The 19,307-nt window shown below is 37.0% G+C and overlaps 1 protein-coding gene and 1 pseudogene across 2 annotated transcripts in view; one reads left to right on the top strand and one right to left on the bottom strand.

Annotated features, from left to right (window-relative positions):
• The window catches only part of ZMAT4 (zinc finger matrin-type 4), a 725,479-nt gene that overhangs the window by 532,394 nt on the left and 173,778 nt on the right, over nt 1–19,307 (bottom strand). The window lies entirely within an intron of this gene.
• On the top strand, nt 8,335–9,544 carry LOC138152159 (fructose-bisphosphate aldolase A pseudogene; annotated as a pseudogene).

Genomic DNA, 19,307 nt, shown 5'->3' with positions numbered 1-19,307 from the left:
TAGATAGATAGATAGATAGATAGATAGATAGATAGATAGATAGATAGGTAGATAGATAGATAGATAGATAGATGGATGGATGGATGGATGGATGGATGGATGGATGGATGGATAGATAGATAGATAGATAGATAGATAGATAGATAGATAGATAGATAGATAGATAGATGGATAGATGATAGATAGATAGATAGATAGATAGATAGATGGATAGATGATAGATAGATGATAGAAAGATACATAGATAGGTAGATAGATAGATGATAGATAGATAGATAGATAGATAGATAGATAGATAGATAGATAGATAGATAGGTAGATAGATATCACTCCACTGCCCATGTGATGACTTGCAAATTTGATTCCTTGGGGATTATTTTACTTCATGAGTCTCACCCATAGAAAATCAATAAAACAATAATGGTGTTTTTGTTTCAGGAAAAATGAGATTTTGTTTCAGGAAAAGTTTGGGAATATCAAAAGTGCTATGTGAGTTCCCAAAAAGGAAGACTGTAAATTCAATATGAGTTATCAGAGTGATGTGGCAACCAAATTTTTTTTAAAAAGCTAATATGATATGGGGCTTCATTGAGAGGTCTGCTTCCAGGAAAAAGGAGGGGACAGTCCCATTGTACTCTGATGTGGTTAGATCATGTGTGGAGTATTGTATTCAATTCTGGGAAGATTATGTTAGGAAGGATAGAAATAAGCTGGAGCTTGGCAACAGGACTGACCCTCCTGCCATGTGGAGATCAGATGACAAATTGGGGATATTTAGCCTGAAGGAGAGAAGACTTGGGGTAGACATGTTCCAGTATTGAAAAGGCTGAATCCCTAAGAAAGAAAGATTAGAAACCTTCTGTTTGATTCAGAGAGTGAAAGTTATAAAGAAATGAATTTAGGTTTGAAATAAGGAAAAATTTGCTAAAAGAATGAGATACCTCAAGAGATGGTAGGTTTCCCCTCCCAAGAGGTCTCCAAGAAAAGGCTACAATCCCTTTAGGGACATATTGGAAAGAGGGTTCTTTGGGGGTTGTGGTTTGGACAAGATGAGCACTAAGGTCCCTTCCAAACATAATATCCCAAGACTATGAAAGATGAAATAAAATCATTTTTACATGTAACTGGGAAAAAATAGAGTATTTTTTAACAGATGAAATGCAGCTTCTTCTATTGCTCTGATTTACTTCTGAGCTCTGTTGATTTCCAAATATGTAAAGTGTCCAAAATATATGAACTGATGCACTTTCTTTGCAGATTGTCCTTCAAAGCAAATAGCATAAGCTGAATAATATGCATGCCTTATTTGCATAACTTTTATTGTATGAATTGTGAGAATGAACATAAGTGGTTGTGGATTTCATGGCATTAGGAAGAATCTAGATGGCACAGTGGATAGAGCTGTTGTAATGGTAATGGTAATTTGAAGATCTTCCCTGCTTTGAAAATAAACTCTGCCCCCAATAGGCTGAATGTAATCATATGGAGCCTGTGGTGGGAGGAATTTGCTGAGGGTGGAGGAGAGTCCACAGGAAGCTGGGAGTCAGAGCAAGCTAGATGGTTGAAAGGAGAGGACATTTCTAAGGGAGATAGATAGGCTTGTGAGTAAATATTGGTATTGTGTTGGTTTGTGGGAAGGCTAAAGGATGCTGTGGTTCTCTGTGCTGTTGTGGCTAATTAATTTCTTTGCTACTATGATGGAATTGGCTTAATGGTTTTGGAATTCAGTTTTCTGGTGTCTGAGTAAATTTTTTGATTCTGTCTTTTATATGGAGAGTCTGTTATATTTTGAAATCAAGAAATATACCATTGTATTTATCATGACCATCGGCACTGTGAATATTGCATTGGCACTACACCTATTTGCTTCAGTCTTGTCAGCTGTAAAATGGCGATAATAGTACCTACTCAGGAGATTGTCATGATCAAATGTGTGTGAGTGTATATATAAATAGATGTAATATATGCATACATATATGAATATAAAGTACTTATCACAGTGCCCAGCATATAATAGGTCCTATATAATTGCAATTTTTTTCAGTATTTCAGGGCTTGAGAATATTGTCAGAATGTAATCTGAAAAAAGGAGCATCTGGAGAACCTACCCCTATATTCAGAATCCCTCTTCTACCAGGGTCATATATTGGACAACTGCCATGAGAGTGGCAGACACCTTTGGTGAGTATAGGTCTCCCTGTTTTACGTTTCATCTGTTATGAATAATTAGAAGGCCCATCAAAGTTATCACCATCATTGTATCCTTCAAGGGTTCCCATTTTAGCTTATTCATGGAAAAAAACCTTGCTAGGGAAAAGTTTATAGGACTGCATTCTGCTCTATTAAGTCAAATACACTTTTGTTTTTACCATATTCAACAATCAAGTGAAGTGAGATGCTGTGTTCTCTGTATTTTTCGATTACATAACAAAGATGTAGTAGAATATCAGGGGCGCAACTATTTCTTTCTGACATATTCATCAAGGACAACTTCAATATATATTGAGTTATTTCTCATAAGATTTTAAGGGGTGAGAAAGTAAGCATATGGGTCAGTAGTTACTGATATTCACTTCATCACCTATTTCTTGGTATGAAAAATACTAAAAAGAACAGAATTTAAAAATACCTTAAAGCACCAAGTAAATTTTTTTCTTTTTTTAAAAAATAAATTTATTAATTTAATATAATAGCAAAAAATAAGAAAAAATATATTTCTAATTCAGACTTATTACAAATTAAAAAGAGTATTTATGATAAGGAATGCATGACATTCACTTTTCTTCTTAAAATAAAGTCAGATTCCTCACACCCTCCCAACATGCTTAAACCATCTGAAGTTGGCACAAGGGTATCCAGTACAACTATGCAGGGACAGGAGGGACTTGGATGTCCCCCATTTGTTCCCAAACTTTTTTATCTGCCTTTCATATTTAAATCAAGCCTTTACCTTTCTAAATCTTTCAAACCCATTACTCAAGACTACTCAACTTTCCTTTATATTTCAACCAAAGGAATCTGGGAAGAAGGGCAAGGGTCATGCATTCCTCATCAGTTATAGAAAATAACACTTTAAAAAATTTAAATTATTGAATTTATTATAGATACAGGTAAGCCTACACTAACTATAACTATAACTTAAGCCTTCACTGATATGTTGAACATGTTTTTATTATAATTTAAAATATTTTATTATTTTTTAATATTTTTTCAAATTTATTTATTTTTAGTTTTCAATATTCATTTCCACAAGATTTTGAGTTACAAATTTTTCTCCCCATCTTTCCCCTACCCCCCACCCCAATATAGCAAACCTACTAAATACCCTGTCCCCCAGTCTGTTCTCTCTTATATACTCCCCCATCCCCTCCCCCAACTTTCTAGTAGGGCAAGATGTATTTCTATACCCCAGTGCCTATATATCTTATTTCCCAGTTGAATGTAAAAAAAAATTTTTTTTTAACATTTGTTTTTAAAACTTTGAGTTCCAGATTTTTTCCCTTCTTCCCTCCTCACCCACCCCCACTGGGAAGATAAGCGATTCAATATAGGTTGTATATGTGTAGTTACACAAAACATTTCCATAATAGTTATATTGTGAAAGACTGTTTCCCTCCATGCTATCGGGCCCCTCACTTATTCTATTTTCTCCTGACCCTTTTCAAAATTGTTTGCTTCTAACAACCTTCATCCCCCAGCCTGCCCTCCCTTTTATCATCCTCCCTCTTAGCCCCTTCCCCACTATTTTACTGTAGGGTAAGATACCCAGTTGAGTGTGCATGTTATTCCCTCTGTAAGGCAAGTTCAAATAGAATAAGGTTGTCCCGTTCCCTTTCACTGTCTTGCTCTTCCCCTCCATTGTAATAGTTTTCTCTTGCCTCTTTTATATGAGATAACTTGCCCTAATCTATCTTTCCCTTTCTCCTTCACACAATAAATTCTTCTCTCACCTCTTAATTTTTTTTAGATACCATCCCTTTTATTGAACTCATCCTGTGCCCTCTATGTATACATGTACATACATATGTACACAGTCACATAAATATTTATATACACATATGCCCTCCTATACATACTTATACATGTACATATACATATACATACATATATATATTCCCTTCAACTATCCTCATACTGAGAAAAGTCTTATGAGTTACAATTATCATTTTTCCATGTAGGAATGTAAATAGTTCAACTTTAATAAGTTCCTTACGATTTCTTTTTCTTGTTTACCTCCTCATGTTTCTCTTGCTTCTTGTATTTGAAAGTCATATTTTCTGTTCAGCTCTGGTTTTTTCATCAAGAATGCTTGAAAATCCTCTATTTCATTGAATGACCATATTTTCTCCTGAAGCATTATATTCATTTTTGTTGGGTAGGTGATTCTTGGTTTTAGTCCTAGCTCCTTTGACCTCTGGAATATCATATTCCAAGCCCTTCCTCTCTACAGCCCCCACAAGCTCTGGCACACTGACCACATACCCCAGCACCACCACCCAAAACCAGGATCCATATCCAGCCAGGTTAAAGCAAGAGCAATTACCCTCTGAATGGTTGCTTGGTCCCCTACAATCTGGAGGCCAGGAGCTCAGCTGCTGTACCTCTACCACCTCTTGCCCTGGGGACAGGGGCCGGGCAGCACTCTTCTGGCCCCCTGTTCCAACAGAGTTCTCCATTGACCTTCTACTTTCTCTTTGGCATTTATGGGTTGGGAAAAACCACCACAACTGCTGGTGATTCACTCTCCTGAAGTCTGCTCAGGCCAGTTTGTGCCACTAGTCAGGGCCACCTTGGGACAGAACTCCCACCAAGTAAATTTTTGAATCAATTGAAGTGCCTTGTGCTTCTAGTGAATAACTTTTCTGACTTCTAGCAATCATTCTATCTTTACTTCTTCCAGATATCCTGAGAAATGATTGATAGCCTCCAAACTGTATAATTCCAGAATGAACTTCATCTGTGTATTACTGTAGTTACTCTTCGTATATTTGCCCCATTCAATGACATTTCTACTTCCTTGTGTAGTAGTATATCAAGGTTGGGATGCTGGAGTATCAGTGTGGAGGCTCCATTGATACTGATGAAGAAAAGTTTACTTCAGAAATATTAAATGGTCTTTTCTGGTTTTGTTTTTATCTATTTTCCTTCTTTCATTTATATGTTCAAATGCTTCTGGATGGCCTCGCTTAATTAGATCTGCCATAGGTAGGGAATGGAACTGGGCTATGGGTATGGTAACATAACCAATATTATGGCTGCCATGAGATGATGAGGAGTTCTCCTATATGGATGATATGAGTACAGAAATAGACTTCCATATGTATGAACATATAAAATAAATAGAAGGGGACCTGTATGTACAAAAATGTTTGTAAAAGCTCTTTTTGTGGTGTCAAAGAATTAGAAATCAAGGAAATGCCCATCAATTAGGGAATGGCTAAACAAGTTGAGGTATATGAATGTAATGGAGTACTATTGTGTTATAAGAAATGAGGAAGAGACAGACTTTGTAATAACCTGGAGAGATTTATATAAACTGATGCTGAGAGAGAGGAGCAGAACCAGGAGATCGGACACAATTATAGACACATTGTATCCATGATGACTGACTTTGATAAACTGGGTTTATCTCAGCAAGGCAAGGATATGAGACAGCTCCAAAGGATTCATGATGGAAAGGTCTATCCACATCCAGAGAAAGACTTACGGAGTCTGAATGGAGAATGAAGCAAACTACTTGCTCTCTTTCTTTTTTGTTCTGTTTTGTTCCTTCTTTCTCATTGTTCACACCATTGGTTATAATCCTTCTTTACAAGTTTACTAATGTTTAATGTGAAGGTATTTGTAGAACCTCTATTGGATTGCATGATGCCAGGGGGAGAAAAGAGGGATGGAGAGTGAGGGGGAGAAGATTTGGAACTCAAAAGCTTGAGGAACTGAATGTTATAAACTAAAATAAATAAATAGAGGAAAAGAATTTCTCCAAGGAGGATATAGTAATAGTCTCTCTGTCCCTCAGGTCCCACTAAACAATAGTATGGACCATGGATCATTATCATCTGGAGTTAATGAGAGCAAAGAATGGTGGTGTGTGTGCGTGTGTGTGTATCCCAAGTCAGTATTGCCTTTGGCTACCATCGGTCTCTAAATCACAATCAAATTTGCACTGCCTGATGCAATGACTCTTTTGGTCTCCTCACTGTGGCCATTACTTTGTCAGTTTGAGTTCAGTCCTAATTAGGGCAAATAATGAATCCAACGAAGTGATCACATATTTTATTTAATTTATTTTTATTTTTTATTATTTAATTTTTTAAAATTTATTTAATTTTATTTAATTCAAAATATTTGAAGGTTTGCTTATGTAAAATATGGTAACTGGTTCCAGCCTAATGGAAATATGTGGTGCCAATTCAAATAATGCCTTTATTTTACAAGATTCAGTATTGTCACTAATCAGGAACTAACTACAAAAGTGTAAAGCCAAGCATGAGCAGCTTTCCAGAAGAATGCTGCTGTGAACAGCTTTCAAGATTCTGCTTACATAGTATAGTGAACACTCTATTCAATTACAAATCAAAGAAAACATTGACAGAAAATCAAGGCATTCACAATGCTACAACTTATCACAAAAAATCAAAATAGAGCCTTCACAACAGCTTATCACAGAAATGGCTACATAGTTTTCACCACTGTGGTCACATGGTTTTGAACAAAGTACAATCATTTAGTCAATTAGTCCCTTAGTAACTCAACCATTCAATCAATTCAATCATTCAATCATTCTTAAGGAGATTGCCTCCTTGCCTCCTTAAGGGACACAAAATATAGTAGTCAAAGTTCTCCACTCATGGGGCACACTGTTACAATATCAGTCACTACTTGGCACTATCTTAAGGGGTAGTGTAAAATACACAGGCCATCCACCCCTCAGTCACAAATAAGTTACAATCTTCTCAATCAGTACACAGTATCCAAGTAAAGTCTTCTTTCAGTTTGACTCAGGGTAGTCTCTCAGATTCCCTGGATCCCCTTCCATGGTCCCAGGTCCTACCTGGATTCACCAAACTATCACCTGGGTTCAAAGGCAGACAGCTCCCAGTTCCTTGTCCAGCTCTCTGTGCTGTTCCTATTCCATGCTGAAGCTCACAATGTCCAGTCCACCTTGAATCCTTCAGAGTCTCTGTTCCCAGGAAGTCAAGGCTTAACAAAGCCACAAACAGGTTTATACAAAGTACCAGTATCACAGTCATGCTTCCTCAGTCTTCAGCAGTTCCCAGGAGAAGCTGGTAGCTTTCCAGCAGAAGCTCCAGCTAGATCCCAGAATCAAAATCACTTCACCCAGGTTCCCAAAATCAAAATCATTCTCTCTAGCCTGGGTGTTTCCTCTTTAGCCTCCTCAGCAGCAGCTGCTTCTGCCTCCATGAAGCTTATCCCAAAGTGTTCTGACTCTCCCCTCTGGGGCTTTTATATACAGCATTGCTGTTACCTTTTCAGCACCTTCCTGTTACAGCAGCAACAGGAGTTCATGTTTTCTGTTTCTTTAACAGAGGCTTAATTTGAACTAGATGCTAAGTACCTCTTAGCTTTCAAATACAAAGGGGTCTTTATTCATTACCATTACAAAAAGTCTATGGAAAATTGACAATGTTTCTTTACACATGTTCCATTTTTTAACATAACATCAAATTTAAATAGGTCATTTTAAGGCTATTTTAATTTCATAAATTATTCACACCATAACTTATCAGCTTTATTCTTGTTTCTAAGTTGTTGATTTTTATTTACTTTTTCCCTAAAAAAAAAAGATGATAAAACAAAACAATGATAAAAATGATCTATATGGAAGGCTGATTTAGAATTATTCCCAGATCAGGAAGGCAGGGGCTATTTTGTCTTCCCCACACCTTCAACATATTAGGTTCCTATATATGTTTGTTGAGTTTAATTGAAACCATGTGATAAGGCAGCCTTAAAAGCTAATGTGTTCCTTAGGTTTCTATATTAACTTTGCTAATGGTATCCAGAACAAAAGGAGTTTAGTCCAACCCTTGTCAAACTTTATCTGATGATTGTGATTAGTTCTGGGTGTATATTGATGAGTTTAACTGCATCCATACAAGGATGATCAGAATGGCAGAAAGACTGGAACCATACCATAGGAGAATTGTTTGAAGGGAATGGGGATAATTTGCTGTCACATGGATGGATGAGACTTGTCCTGGTTGGCCTGAGGGGACAGAAGTAGTATTTGTGGGTAGAAGTTGAATATAACAGATTCTGGCTTAATGTAAGAAAAAACTTCCTAACAAATTAAACCTGTCCAAAAGCAAAATGGGCTTTCCTAAAAGATAGTGAGTTATCCATCATTGAAAGTCTTTTAGGCAGAAGTTTGGCTCCTGACCATAAGTAGTCTACCTACTTCCTGCCGGAAACTACCAGTACAGCCAAGGAAAACACACCTTGCCAGTACCCAGCATTGACACCAGAGCAAAAGAAAGAACTGTCTTATATAGTACCTCAAATTGTTGCTCCAAGCAAGGGAATATTGGAAGCAGATGCATCCACCAGTAGCAAAGTGACTGAAGTCCACTGGAACTGAGAACACCGAGGAAAATTGGTCTCTTCATAGGCAGTTACTTCCGACAGGACATGACTGAGTGAACTCCTGTATTAGAGATGTTATGCTTTTCCACGAGACATTCTACCAGAAAGCTGATGGTGGTCATCCCTTCCTCAAAGTCATAAAGTCAAAAGGTGCCATAGTGGGCATAAAGGTGGACAAAAGTATAGTGCCCCTGGCAGAGACCAACAGTAAGACTACCACCCAAGGTCTGGATAGGCTGACTGAATGCTGTGCCCAATATAAGAATGGCGCTGACTTTTCCAAATGGCATTATGTACTAAAAATTGGGCATAATACACCTTCCCCACTTGCCATCATGGAGAATGCCAAAATGCTGGTATAATATGGCAGTATTTGCCAGCAGAATGGCATTGTCCCCATTGTGAAGCCAGAGATATTCCCTGATGTAGAACACAATCTGAAGAATTGTCAGTATATCACTGAGAAGGTCCTGGCTACCATCTACAAAGCTTTAAGTGACTATCATGTCTGTCTGCAAGGGGTCCCCTTGCTGGCCTAACATGGTCACCCCTGGCCATGCCTGCACCCAAAAGTATTCATATGAGGATATAACAATAGCAACTGTGACTGCCCTTCACCAGACTGTGCCTCCTGCAGTCACCGGTATCACTTTCCTGTCTAGGGGTCAGAGTGAAGAGGATGCCTCCATTAACCTCAATGCCATGAACACCTTCCTCTTGCATGAGATATGGGCTCTGACCTTTTCTTATGGCTGGATCCTGCAGCCATCTGCCTGTAAGATCTAGAATGGAAAAAAGGAAAATGTCCAGGCTGCCCAAGAGGAATACATTAAGCAGGCCATAGCTAACAGCCAAGCTGCTCAAGACAAGTATGCTTCAAGTGGAAAGTCAGGAACTGCAGCCAGAAAGTTGCTCTGTCTCTAACCATGCCTACTAAGTCAAGGCCTTCCACCTGGGTATGCTCTAACACTCCAAACCATCCCTCACAGTTCAAGAAGAAGCTGAAATCCCAGACCTTTGTGTTGACCATTCTCATCACTCCTAACTTGTGTGGTATTATGCTCTCTGGTGAATCTAAAGACCTCTCTTCAGTCCACTTTTCCAAATAAACAACTATTTAACAAGGGGTTGAGGAGAAAGTCTTTTAGAAGCCAATGATCAGTTGCCAGGGTTGCTATATGGCCACTCTTGCTCATATATAGTTAACATAAGATAGCCTCTGAGGTTCCTTTCAGCTCTATAGTCTGTAATCCCATGGCAACTATCTTGAGAAATACTAGGAGAAAAAGGACTAATTTCAGCAGTATGTTGTTATTTCACTCAAATAAATATGGAAAATAAAGTCTCACCATTATACCTTTCTCCTGAATTTGCACAAATTGAATCTTTCTGTGAAAATGGCATTAAAGAAGAGGTATTTACATCCGTTTTCCCACCTCATGCTAAGAATAAGGGACTCTTTCTTCTAACTTGCAATTGAAACCTTCCATACCTGTCATCTCTCCATTAGAAGTGTAAGCTCCCAGGGAGCCTAGGTGGCACAGTGAATAGAGCACAAGCCCTGGAGTCAGGAGGACTTGAGTTCAAATGTGACCTCAGACACTTGACACAAAAACTGGCTGTGACCTTAGGCAAGTCACTTAGCCCCAATTGCCCTCCAAAAAGCTAAAGAATTTATAAAAAGAAAAAAAAATTTGGAGCATCCAGGTAGCACAGCGAGTAAGAGCACTGGCCCCAGTGCTGGGATGACCTGGGGATTGAATCCAGGCTCAGATACTAAGCACCACACCCAGAAATAACTGGCCGTGTAACCTTGAGCAAGTTACTTAACCCCAATTGCTTAAAAAAAAAAGTGTAAGCTCCCTGCAAAGTAGTATCTGTATAAATAGCTTTGCAGAGTAAATGCTTAATTTCATTTTTCTTTCTTTCCTTCCTTCCTTGTCTTCCTCCCTTTTTTTCTTCTCCCCTTACTCTTCCTCCCTTTCTGCTTTTCTCCTTCCTTTACTTCTTTGGCTTGAAAAAGGGGGAGGGGAGGGATACAGTACTGCCAATCTGAAAGCAAATTTAAGCAATTCCAGTGTCTTATAAAGTGTTGTTTGCTGTGTTTTGATCAAGGGGAAAAAGTTCAACTTTTTAAAATGGAGAGGGAGGTAAGTGAAGCAATTTTGTGGTGCCTTTAACATGAATATTTGCACTTTAAATGTTGTCACTCAAGCTACCTTGGTTTTTAATAGACAATGGGCCAGAAATTAGTGAATACATCATTTTTAATAGCACTTTTGTTTCTGGGGACTTTACATCATGCTGGGGTCAGGGCTTTCTGCCTGAAATGTTTTTTTTTTCCTTTCTACTACTGAAATATACTCCTAGTACTCAGAGACAAAGAGTCAAAAGCAAAAACTCAGGGCAGCTTTTTCATCAAGGGGAAAAAAGAAAACAAGTCACTCTTTTCAGATCTAACCCTGCGAAAGGAATGAGGTATAGCACATGGGAATGGTATGGTTTTACACTTCCCCTTAGTAACCATTCCCACAATCTTTTCAACTTCTCCTTTCAAAGTCCCAAAGCAACTGTTATAGCAGCAAGATTTATTCCTGGAATCAGGGGAAATGTGCTCCCTGGCCTTGGGGCTGATCTTTCAACTTTTTCAAAGGGTTTTCACATTGAAGATTATGACAAACCTAAAAGGTAGTTTTAATTTTTCTGATCTGATAGATGGGTAGCTCATTTCAAAGAAGATAAATTACTTGCTTAATTTTATCCCCAGTTAGTAAATGACAAAAGCAGACCTAGAAGATAAAATCCTTGCTTATGATTTTGCTATTCTTTGCATTCATCAAAGAAGACCATAATTAGGTTCACATGCTCACCATCAGTCACATATGAGTTTTTTCAGGCCAGCACCAAGAAGTGGGATTCTGGAAGATGATTGATTCAATTAAGGGTCATTTATTAAGTTCCTACTGTGTATGAAGCACTGTGATAGATGCTGGTGATATAAGAATAAAGTAACCCTAGTCCTCAGGAGATTGCCTTATATATACTAGAAGGAGATGAAGTGCCTACAATATATACACAATTAACTATAAAATATTCAAGTAAAGTGCAAAACAACTTATAAGTCATGTGGTATTGTGTTGCAATGTATAAAATGGTTTTTTTTTAGATTGATCTTGTGAGTTAGGTATTGTAAATATTCTAATCTCTACTTTACGCACAAGTAAACAGTTTCACATACTTTTGGTAAATTTGTCTATAGTCACAATGCTGAGTTGGAACTTTTACTCAGATCTTCCAAATTCTAGTTCACTGTTTATTTTGCTACAAGCTCTCACAATTCTCTATAGTGACTTAACCAACATAAAGTCATGGCTAAAATGAATCTACGCCAAAAAGGTCTAGCAATTGCCTGAGCCAATGATGATGACCTTGCCAGTAACAGACCTTTGGCAGTGAATATTGAGAAAATGATTATGTTTCTCTGATATTAATTACCAATTATTAAAATGGGACTAAGGCACTTTCCCTTGTCTACTTCCTCATTCAGAAATCAGAAAGTATTCATGCAGCCTTTAAAGTACAGGCCTGATAATGAGAAGGAAAACTCAGATCTGATAAAAAGGTAAAGAAATTTTTGTTTAGGTGAAATGATGGATTCGGACCCATTGTGTTTTACTCAGACTGGATAAAAGTGGATTCTCCCTTTTTTTTCTATATTACCCCAGAGAGGGGTGATATGTGCATAGATAATTCTTCTTGACCAAGACTTCATGATCAGTCATGTGCCTCAGAGTCCATGTCTCATTATAATATTCATTCTCTTAATACTTGTTAACCTATCAGAGCTGGTTACCACCCTGAATTCAGAGCCAGATCTTTCAACATTCAAATAAGTGACCTTTCCATGATATTATTACATTGGGCCAACCTCATAAAACCTGTGATCAAGCAACTCTAGCAAATACTTATAAACAAAAAAGGCAGGCAGTTCAAACCTTCCAAATTGAGATGTGTTGACACCAAAATCGTTCTAAGGTAGCATTTAAAATGAATGGTTCTTGTTTTCAAATGATAGTAGGAAAAATAAGCCTGAAATATTTGGTGAAGTGGACAGAATGCTAGACTTGGAACCAGAATATCCGAGTTCAAATTCCAGCTCGGCCACATATTGACTAATGACTTTAGGCAAGTGATAGGCTCTCTCTGATCCTCAGTTTTCTCCATCTGCTAAATGGAGGAAGTTGTATTAGGTGATATCTGAAGTTCCCACCAGCTCTAAATCTATGCTTTTTTTTGTAGATGGAAATAATACTGCTCATAATTGATTACCTCAATGATAAAAGTTTAAAAACTCATGATTATATCAATAGATGCAGAAAAAGCTTTTCATAACATTCAACAAATTTCTTTTTTTAATTTTAAAAATACTTTATTGTTAAAAAAAATCCATTATCTGAATCTTTTTTTTTTAAAGCAATCGGGGTTAAGTAACTTGCTCAAGGTTACACGGCCAGTTATTTCTGGGTGTGGTGCTAAGTATCCAAGCCTAGATTTGATCCCCAGGTCATCCTGACACTGGAGCCAATGCTCTTACTCGCTGAGCCACCTGGCCACCCCTCATTATCTGAATCTTTAGTAAGTTATATTCTTTTTGTTGATGGAGGGTCTTTCTTTAACATTGATGGCTGTTGATTGATCAGGCTGGTGGTTGCTGAAGGCTGGAGTGGCTGTGGCAATTTCTTAAAATAAGACAAAAATAGAATTTGCTGTATCTATTGACTTACTTGAAAACTGAGTACATCGTAAGATTATTAATTGGTCTAATTTCTGTTTTTAACACTTATTTCTGTTTTAAAGCACTTGAAAGTATTGGTATAAGTGGATTTTTCCTTACATTGATAAAAAAAGCATTTTATCTAAAACCATCAGCAAGCATTATTTGTAATGGGGATAAACTAGAAGACTTTCCAGTAAAATCAGATGTGAGACCACGATGCCCACTGTCACCAATGATAGCAATAGCAATAAGAGAAAGAAAAGAAATAGAAAAAAATCAGAATAGGGAATGAAGTAATAAAACTACCTCTTTTGCAGATGATATGATGACATGATTGGAAAATCCCAAAGACTCAACTAAAAAGATAGCTGAAATAATAAATCATCATCATTCCTATATATCACAAACAGAACTCTACAAGAAGAGATAGTAAAAAAAAAAAGCCATTTAAAATAACTAACTCGTTGTGTGAGCCTAGACAAGTCACTTAACCCCAAGTGCCTCACAAATAAGATAAAATAACTTTAGACAGTATAAAATATCTAGGACTACATCTACCATATAAATGTTAGGAACTATATAACAAAAATTATTTTAAAAAACCTTTTATATAAATAAAATCAGATTTAAATGATTGGAGAAATAGTAATTGTTCATGCTTAGGCAGGGCCAATATAATAAAAATGACAGTTTAACCCAAACTAATTTATACATTCAATGTTATCTCAATTAAATTACTAAAAATGTTTTTACTAAATTAGAAAAGATAATAACAAAATTCATTTAGAATAACAAAAAGTCACAAATATTAAAGAAATTAATGACATAAAAAAAGAACGAGGTATCAGATCTTAAACTATAAGGTAATAATTATCAATTATATGATACTGGCTAATAAGTAGGTAGAGCAATGGAATAGAGCACACACATAAACTTATAGGGGCAAATAAACATAATGATATTATAGTTGATGAGTGTAAAGGCTTAAGATTTGGGGATAAGAATTCATTCATTATTTGGTAAAAAAAAAAAATGTTGGAAAAAGCAGTATGATAGAAACTGGGCATAGATCAATTTACATGATTTACCAAGATAAGGTCACAATGGATATATGACCTGGATATAAAGAGATTTTTACAAGAAAATTAGAATACAGAACATACTACTTATCAGACTTATAGATAGGAGAATGATTTGTGAATAAACAAGAGAGAAAGCAAAATTAGTTATAAAATGGATAATTTTGATTAAAGTTTTTATACAAATAAAAAATAGGTATCCAAGATCAGAAGGAAAAAAGAAAATTGGGGGGTGGAGGGAATTTATAGACAATTTCTCAGAGAAAGGTCTCATATCTCAAATATAAAGTGTTTTGTAAAATCTATGAGAATATGAGTCATTCCCTAATTGATAAATGGTGAAAGGATATAAACAGTTTTCCAATGAAGAAATCAAAACAATTTGTAGTCATATTAAAAAAATTATCTAAATCTTAATTGATTAGAGAAATGCAAATTAAAAGAATCTTGAGATATCATTTTACATCAATCAGATGGGCTAAAATCATAATAGAAGGTGAAAGTGACAAATGTTGGAGGGGATGAGGAAAAACTGTGACACTGATTCATTGTTGGTGGAATTGTGGACCAATTCAACCAGTTTGAAGACCAATCTGGAATTTTGCCCAAAGATTTATTAAATTACACACTACTTAGTCTATTTCTGAAAATAATTAGGGGAAAAGGAAAAGAACCTATTCTAAAGTGTTTGTAGCAGCTCTATGTGTGGTGACAAAAATGGAAAATGCAGGGATGCCCATCAAATAGGGAACAGTTGAACAAGTTGCAGTATATGATGGTGATGGAATACTACTGTGCTATAAGAAATGGTGAGCTCAGGGATTTTAGAAAAAAACATGGAAAGACTTTCACAAAATAATAAAGAGAAAAACGACCAGAACCAAGAGAGCATTGTATACAGTAACAACAATATTGTTTTAAGAATGGCTTTGAACAAATAAGCTGTTATAAATATCCAAATTAATTATAAAGGACATGTGAAGGAAGAAGCTATCTGCATCAAGAAATGGAAATGATAAATAGAAGCATGTATAGAATAATTTCTAATGGTAGAAATCTCTAGGGCTGGAGGAAAGGAAAAAAGAAATTTACATGGTAATTTTGCTGTATATTTGAAAGGAATAGCAAGTTGTGGATAGTAAATTTGCAGTTTCATGTGCAATCATCTTTTTTTATTGTACTGTTATGGAAATGCTTTATTCCATAAATTAAAAATAAAATAAAAAAAGAAACATACATAAACCTCTGGTCCACAAGGGAAAGAAATCTTCATTGCTGCCAACATATCTGCAGCAAACTTACATTTCTGACTACCTACATGAAAAGCTCTGCAAATCAGTTATCCTTTCAAATACAAGTCTTGCAGCTTTTTCCCATTGCATTAATGCCACCAAAGGATGATGTCCCATTCTTGTGGCATGCACAGGGAGCTAAATATGCCTTCTTCTGTCTATGCCTCAGGAGAAGGGTCACATGAAGAAACCAAGGCATTCAGGATGATGAATAATGTCACTCATTCCAAGCTGGTCTTTAATATTGCTTAGAGAAAATGTGCTATCTCCTAGCAGCCCATTCAGATCTGTATGTATAAAGTAGATCAAGTCAGAGGCAGCCAGCCCCCACTCCCTAAAGCCAGTGTCATTGGTGATTAGAGCAGAGAGAGATGATGAGGTGATTTTAAAATGACGGTACAGTCGAATCCCTCTGAAACCCAGGCTATGGGATCTAATCCCCAGCTATAATTTCCTAGGAGCCTCTGGCTTCCTCCAAGAAAATCTATAACTGCGCTAAGGAGTACTCAGTACTTTAAAAGGAAACTTGTCAGTATTACTTTCATGGATAAAACCGATCACTCATGGCAAAACATTTATTCAAACGATTAAGAATTTTTAAGTACCTACCATGTGCCAGGCACTGAGAGAAGCTCTGGGAAAACAATGAAGAAAATAAAAGAACGCTGCTCTCAAAAAGCTTATAGCATTTAAAAGGGGGCGGCTGAGAGTATGGAACAACATTGGCATAAAGTAAATACACAGTAGTTTTGTTTTTGGAGACTGGGTGTCCCCATCTCAACTTGAGAGTACAAGTACAGTGGAAGTAGCTACTTTCAGGCTTGATTCCACTGATGACTAACCTGGAAGCTTTGACCTGCTCCCTTTCCCCCTCTGTAGGGAGTCTGGTTGCCACCCACCCCCAGGGACTCATTATATTAGCAGCAGACTTTATAAAGATAGCTGATGAGCTTTAGCCCTACTGCAACTCAGAACTCCTCAGTTCAAACAATCAACCTGCCTCAGCCTCCCTTGTAGTAGTAATGACAGGTGTATGCCATCCCATTTGCCTACAAAGTTGTTTCAAAAAGGAGAGGGAACAAAAAAGGAATCTTTCTGACTCCAGGTCCAGAACTCTATTCACTGTGCCATGTAGGTGCCTTGACCTCAGATATAATCTAGTACAAATTAAATCTACTTAAGAGTTCCCTCTACAAGATCCTAGAGAGGCAGCTGGTACATTGGGAAAGGAATTGTATTTGGAGTCAGAGATACTGAGTTTAAATTCTAACTCTCCCACTTATTAGCCATGTGACCTCGGGCAACTCCCTTAATCATGCTGGGACTCAGTTTCCTCCTCTGGAAATGACCTCTGAAGTCCATTCCAGTTCTAAACCTGTGATCCCTGACAAGTGATCATTCATTAATATGTTTGAAGAACTTGAGGAACAGTGAACTCATAACCTCTCAAGGCTATCCATTCCAACATACAATAGGTCTAATTGATAGGAAATGTGAGCTTTTATCTAGCCAGAATCTGCCTCTTCAGAATTTCCACCTTCTGTTACTAGTTGTATTTTCTAGGACAAAACAAATTAACCCTTTCTCTATGACAGCCTTTTAATATACTTAAAAATAGTGATTATGTCCCTATTAAATCTTCTCTTTGACAGGATAAGTATCCAAATTTCTTCTGCTGATTTTTCTATGAAACAGTTCTGATTTGTCTCATCATCCTTCCTTTGGGTACATTCCAGTTGGTCAATGTCTTTTCTAAATGATAGTGAGAGCATGATACACTGGAAAGAATACAGAATGTAGAGACAGAATGCTTGAATACAAATCTCAACTCTGCCACTTACTTCTTGTGTGACTTCAGTTAAATCACCTCCCCTATATGGACTCAAGATTAGATGACTTCTGAGGACCCAGTTCTGTATCTATGATCTGATGATCCCATGGGGCACTCAGAATGGAACACAATATTCCAAGAGAAGGCTCATAAAAAACACAATATGAAAAAAAGATCACCTCCTTACTGCAGACACTAATTGTATATATTATCTAAGATCACATAGGTAATTTAACATAGTGAAGTAGATAGAATCCTTAAGTGAGGAAAACCTGGGCTCACGTTATACCTTTGGCACATATTGGTTGTATGACTTTGGGCAAATCATTCAACCTCTCAGTTCCCCGGGAAACTCTCTAAAACTGAGTCACAGAGTTGTTGGTATGCTATGAGTTCCCAAACATGGATGAAATTACAATTACAGAAAAAAAATATTATGCACTTTTTAAAAATTGCCACATTACACTACTAACTCATATTGAACTTGAGGTCCACTTAAAAATTAGCAAGGTCATTTTTGTATCAAAGCTTATCTGACCAAATTTCTCTTCCCCACCTCCATCTCTGCATTTTTAATGACACTGGTTTTTTTTTTACTCTGATACTCCTGGACATATGGGGAAGGTAGAGTAACATAATGGAAAATGTAACATTTACTGTTCCAATATTCTTCAAACCGCATCGAAACTTATAATCTCTTTCTCAACCTATATCACTCAGTAGCTTCACACTCTATATTTCTTGCCCAATGTAGATTCTGGTGACTATTATCTAATTATGCCTGGGTTATTCTCCTTCTTTCCTCAATTAATTGAATAGTTTGTCACGTTATCTCTCCATCCCAACTCCTTCACTCATAATATGGGAATTCAATATAGACATTGTTTCTTCAAATAACTTCCCAATTTCTCAGTCTACTGAGTTCACTTGACATATTCTTTCATTCAGCCTCTGCCATAGCCAGAGATAGGTATAACTTTGATCTTGCCATCACATATGAGGATTCCATTTACATCTCCATGAACTTCTAAAATTCCTTTCTCTGATCATAAACTCTTATCAGCCCACCTTTCCATATGCCTGACAACCCCTAATCCTATTCTCCATCCTTACTATGTTCTCTATCCCTTTCACATACACTCCCTTTCTTTCTCAGGCCTTCATCCCTGCAATGGTTACACTCTTTGTCCATCCCTGTCTTGACCACTTAATGAACCATTCAGTAAATAAACATTTCTTAAATACCTAGCATGAGCTAGTGTATTAACAAGCACCCTAGAACAATGCAGTATAGTCTGCTAGTACAGGGGATCTGCTTTGCTAAAGGCAAGACAACTTTTAAAGGAGTCAACAATCTTATTTTAATTAACTAATTCAGAGGAAAGGTCAGCACCCCGAATGTGGAGAAAATATGGAGAAATTAGCACAAAGATTCAATAGACAGGGCTCCTACTATCTAAGCAAAGTAATACAGCCACTTACATACACCACTAGATCGAGAGATCACAAACCTCTGAGTAGACAGGGGGCTTTTAAAAAAACAACCATTCAGTGTCCCATCCAGAGAATCAAAAGATCCTCCCCATCAGTGAACCCCAAAGCAAAATGCCAGCCTCTCAGAATATATAACAAAGACTTGGCCCCTGATTGACTCAGAGTCAGAATGCAGGAAACCTACTTGACTCAGCACAGCTGTGAACTATCAGGGTTCAAAGATGATT

The sequence above is a fragment of the Petaurus breviceps genome, unplaced genomic scaffold (assembly GCF_028583685.1).
Source record: "Petaurus breviceps papuanus isolate PSGF00001 unplaced genomic scaffold, PetGlider_PUasm1.0 90919, whole genome shotgun sequence".
Classification (NCBI taxonomy): domain Eukaryota; kingdom Metazoa; phylum Chordata; class Mammalia; order Diprotodontia; family Petauridae; genus Petaurus; species Petaurus breviceps.
This window is presented reverse-complemented; position numbering and strand designations above follow the sequence as displayed.